Raw genomic sequence first — 6,000 nt, forward strand, 5'->3', positions numbered from 1 at the left:
AAGTTATAGCTGCTCACGGGGTTGTCATTTGGGAGATCCCAATGGCAAGTGTTCATACGTGTGTGAAGTTGGTGCAGGCTATTCCTTGCAGCTGTTGTCTCAAGTGTTCATAAGGAGGTACGTTTTGTCCTGAACTTGATCACAATGTCTGACGCTTCAATTTATGATTTTGGTGGATAGGCTTTTAAATGTGACAATAACTGTTTAGTACTATTTCTGGAAACACCATTACTGTGTGGCGAGTTTTAACTGTTCAGTACTATTTCTGGAAACAGCATTATTGTATTTTCAGTAGCCATTCTTATCTACCTTTTTCTTTCACCTCTTTCACGTCTACGATCGATTATACCAGATGCACTGCTGTGTTCTTTTCCCTTCCTACTGTTGTAGTTTTTACGTATAAGAAGATTCATGGCTAGCGATTTGCTTCTCTTTCCGTCTATCCAATTTGTTTCCACAACCTATCTTATTTCTCAATTTCTCACAAGTTGGTATTGAAACTTTAACATGAGGCCTTCTCTGCTACTGATTCAGGGTTTGTAGTTTTTGTATTTTGGATGGGAAGGCAACCCCTTTACATTATACCAACCTGTTTCCCGCATCATATCCATAGTTACCACATTCATCATAGTGAGAAGTTCCACCTCCATATCAAAGTCAACTTTTGGCAGAGGTGTAAAGAAATCAAGTCAGGTTAGGTATTAGGGTTTAAGAAAATGAACGAACATAGCATGAATTTTAACTGTATCGAACCGATTTACAACCCTAATCCTCCACAGCAATCACGGGCAGGTGTGAACTTGGGTTCTAGTTAAGGTCAAGGGGCCTCTTTGATGTTGCTGCTACATATCAGAAGTCAGAACCTGCATTCACAGTTAGGGGGCCTTGCAAATCAATATGCATCTTTAGATTGCGGGCCAAGTTGCAGTCTCCATTGTTACTACTGCAGTTGTTTATTCTGCCAGAAAAATAAAATATTAATGTAGATAAATTTATGAACTCCTAATTCAAGGAAAGAGGAAGTAAATAAGATTTCCTTAATATAAAGAGGTTAGGGTGGTCATTGCCAAGGTGGTGGTGTAGGGGGGGAACAATGGTGATGAGGTGGTGGCACGACAATGGTGGTGGTGGTGGTGGTGGTGGTCTGCGTCAATCGCAGGTGGTGGTGGTGGTGGTTTGTTAGATAAAGAGTGTAAGAGTGTAAAACACGAGATGGTAAGAAAATTCATTCTTCAAAGTAAGGATATTACGAAAACTGAAAATGATCATTAAATGCTCTGTTTCGTTTTTAATGAAAGCAGCTTTCAAAAACAAATTAAGGGTTGTTTTTAAAGGGTGTTGTATTGTCAGAAGGCTGCTGCTTTCAAAATAAACTTAATGCTTTTGATTTGATTTTAAACACTTTTTACTGTTTTAACTTTCAAATCAAATATTTTTTACTGAAAAAAAAAAAAGAAAGGAAAAGAAAACAATACCGTACAAGGCTTATGCTTTTTGAATACCTAGATAAACTATTTTTAGTTCCTTGTATGGATCTAAATTCTGTAACTTCAGCAAAATAATACATTGCAAGTTTTAGGCCATTCATATCCAGGCTGATTTGCCTTTCGTGGTAGCTGAAGACGCTCGAAACAGAGACCCACAACCTCCTTGATTCTGAAAATATTTGAAGCAGTCCTAACTAATGTCACACAGAAATAAGTAAATTTTCTCTCAACTTGTGTCCATTATAATTCATAGGGACGCTGTTTTCGTATTTATGTCTTGCGCATCATCCATAAATGGGAATCTCACCCACCCATTGGAGAAAATCTGCCATTCTAGTAATGTTGTATACAATTATATATCTATATCTCTTATTACGTAACTGGACACATAATTATGTACATTTGTACACCCAATAAGCATCAATTTTTATAGAAAAAAGTAGACAATTTTCATTGATAAAAACAACAACAGTACAAGGGGGCAACAACAACCCACTAACTACAACATTCTTCTAAAAATAAGTCTGAGATGAAGTCCGAAGGTTCTTCAAACCAGGTACAACATTACCGAAACGAAGAGCATAGTGAGCCAGGCAATGAGCAATTTCGTTAGCCTAACAACACACATGGGTAGAAGAAGCTCCAGTAGTCCCAGATAGCAATGTTTTCGACTCCTCCACAAATTGTCTCACAAAAGCTCTACAATGAAAAAACTTTGTCATATCGCTAGTTAATGTAGTATACAACTATATGTCTATCTGTCTTATCACATAACTGTACGCATAATTATAACAAGGGTAAATAATAGAAAAGGTCCCTGAACTATATTATAAGTTTAGTTTTCATCCCTCAACTCTTATATTAGTTTATCTCATCCTCCAACTTAAGTTTGTGTTGCACGAATAGTCCTTTCCGTCAAGTTTGTTACATTTTCCGTTAAATATGATCACATGCCTTGCACATGACCTTTTTGTGGTGGGCAAATATGACATTTTGCTAGCCCAAAGGAATCTTATTTGTGGTTGTAGAATTGGTACATATTTTGTGTAGTAAACTTTGTATTTTGGTAAGGCTGGTATTTTTATTTTGGTAATGTTGGTACTTTTGATGAAGTTATTATGTTATCGATACTTTTGGTGATCTTTAGCACAATTTGTTGTTTTAGTATTAATCTATTATTATTATTAAACTTAGATAACTCTTGAGTTATGCCGAAAAATTGCATAAGATAAACAATTAGTTTATACATCAATAAAAGACGAGTCCTTAAGGCAACACCCCCACTAAGTTGTTAACTCATATGATAAACAATTGGATTAAATAGGAAAACTGCATATCACAATTAGACTTTTTTTTCTTTTTTTTTTTTGGGCAAAGGCATATCACAATAAGCCTTTTTTTTGGCGGGAAAATTAATCTAGAAAGGGATATCATTCACATATTGGGAATCTTATAATTCATAACTTAAAAAGACCATTATACCCTGAAATTTAACGGAAAATATAACATATTTGACAGAAGGACTAATTGTGCAACACGGAGTTAAGTTGGAGGATGCAAGAAACTAATATAAGAGTTTAGGGACGAAAACTAAACATGGGACAAAGTTCAGGAACCTTTACTACCACGCACCCTTATAACAACTGATGATGCCCAAGAAACTCTCTCAGTTGATTGAAATTCTCAAAAACATTTTATTTATGAATCCACACAACAGAACAACTACATCAAAAGTATCTTGAGCAAAAGAAAGGAAAAAACAATGCATGTGCAGTTCTTTTCCAAATCGTAAGTGATAAGCCTCAATCAAAATCAAATGGAGTTCTCAGGAAAAGTTGCATATGTTGGTTGCCATGCATGCATTTACTTGATTACATATGGTTGAAGCAGAAGAAGAAATCATGGCCGTTAATCTGTAGGGCGTAGTCTTCGATCTTTATCACACACTAATGGAGGCACATTTAATGGCTCCTCTAATTTTTCATTCCATGTGCTGCTTAATTTAAAGAGAAACCAAATAATGACATTTCAATTCAAGCCCTAAGTAACAAACCAGCTTTATGGCTTTTTTATGATTACCGCATTAGGAAGCACTGAGGCACCAAATTATTAATCCAACCCTACCCACCTAAACGTTTGGTTTACAAACTTTTTTTTTTAATAGTATCTACACTAAGGGGGAGTGGGTGGGCATAGCTTCACAATGAACTAGCAATAATACGGTTCAAATCAATCTTTGGCGAGAATCGAACTTAGCTAAGACCTTTCACTTACAAATAAAAAGGAATACCACGAGACCACATAATACTAATTGGCACAAACTTATTTAAAAACTTGCCTAAACCCTAAGGCCTAAAACATGAGAAATTTTTGTGTACCAGCAACACGGTTATGTTATGTATTGCTATTACTCCACGTGTTATGAATGGCTTTGGAGACCAACTGAAGACAAAAAATTCATATGTAGTTTATAAACTAGTATGGCCTCGAAAAACTTATCATAGTGTAATGAGTAGTAGAAATATTTTGTGCTGAAAAAAAATTGGATCCAGAGGTAACTGTCCTTTTTCCTTTTTGCATAAATTACTGGGGTTGGACCTCGAGAGCAAGAGTCCACTAATGATTTCGTCGTTTTATTTTTATCAATTTTTATAGAAGTAATATTTTATTTTCCATATCTAAATTGTAGCATAGAGGAGAATCGAGCGCAAAAGTATAGCAGAATGTAAGTCTTATTAGAGCTGCACACTTGTTTTTCACGAGTTTAAAGTCTTGGGATCACAAGAGGTTAGGATCAACTATACTTGTAAGCTATTAGGGAATGTATGTAGACAGATAATGTAGCTAAAGAAGTCCTGATGTGAATAGGTTTGTGTATTATGATATGGATACCATAATTTTACAGTGATAAGGATCAGTTTGAGCACCCATCATCTCCAGTATAAATAGGGTCCCTGCTCTCACATTTTCTACGAAATACAGAAGGAGCCTCGGGCCCCATCGATTGAGTAGTGCATACAGTGAGTGTTGAAAGTGGACGAATCCTATTTCCTTGCTGCAATGGCTTCTTCAGATTAGTAGTTAATTGGTATCGTGAACTATTTGGTTTCCGCATAATATACTCTTACACAGGAAACACTTCCACTCTGGCTAATGTGCATGAGGTGGCTGTTAATAATCAAGATTACCCCTCTTCATACCTTAATATCATGATCGAAATCTTGAATTCTTTCATAAAAACAAGGGTTGAGTAAACAGTGAATACAAGAAAAGATCTCAAATGCCCACTCGACCCACACGTGCATTTTTGCATGTGAAAAAAATATCATGTCACGTGAAACAATTTATCCTTGTCCACAAAGCAAACTCTTTTGTTTATTATCAACCCAATAAAAGTTGGTCTTATATAAATCTCAATTCCATCTTTGTGACCGATAGGATTGGTTGGTCTTATATAAATCTCAATCCCATCATTTTGACATATATGATTGTGGACGTATTAGTAAACTTGGTACATGTAACGTTAATTAGTTTTTTTGTTATTTTACTCAAAACGGTCTAAAACATTTAAATTTAATCACATAAAGGGCATTGCTTCTCAAATAGTTTGTGTCTTGACATTTTAGGATGAACTTCCTCATGATTCTTTAAAAACGACGCAATGTCCTGGCATAAAAGAATAGTATGAGTTGTCGCAATCCCAAAACCCTAAACTCTAAACCCTTGCACACTTGCATGCGCACGGGCAATTTTTTACCGTTCTTGCATGCATGTGGAGTCCAACTGTAATAGCGGTCAAAAACACCAACGCACATGACCATAATAAAATTCCATAAGTTTATAACAACAAAATTAAGAAAGGTAAAGTCTATTAACATGTATCAATCAATGATAGAGGCCACAAAAGATTTGAGGCAGTGGAAAATTGAATGTGATCATAAATAAGGTGCACTTGACTTTTCTGATCGAGAGATTGAATTCATGGCTTCTTGAATGGAGTTTGGTTTGCAGGGAAGCAATATAATGAATGTTCATGGAGTTTGAATTTATGCTTTCTCCTCGATGTGTTGGGTCTGTAAGAAAGTAATCTGAGAGTCCCTTCTCTTTACCCAGATTTAGAGGCTAATCATCTGTACGTAGGCATGCCACTAAATGCTTTGGCATGCATTTTAATGAGGTGGGAGGTTGAGAGAATTCAATTCAAGTTTCATGAATAGAGTATCAAAATTTATAGCATGCAACTGTTAGGATTTGTATATCATTTATATATGACAATGAATTGTGTACCAAGTGGAACAGTATTTGATATGTGTACCAAGTGGAACAGTGTGCTTTGATTTATATCTTTATTAGGATCGAACTTCTTCATTCGAATAGTAGAATACCGGCCACGCCACACCGTAAATTTAGGTTTTGCCCTATGTATTACTAAAAATACAGACACTCGTTTTCGTTTTACAAACGATATTGATGCAGGGATGACTTTACTCTATGCAAAAAGTGATGAGACGAT

This window comes from Malus domestica, chromosome 12 (genome assembly GCF_042453785.1).
Source record: "Malus domestica chromosome 12, GDT2T_hap1".
Classification (NCBI taxonomy): domain Eukaryota; kingdom Viridiplantae; phylum Streptophyta; class Magnoliopsida; order Rosales; family Rosaceae; genus Malus; species Malus domestica.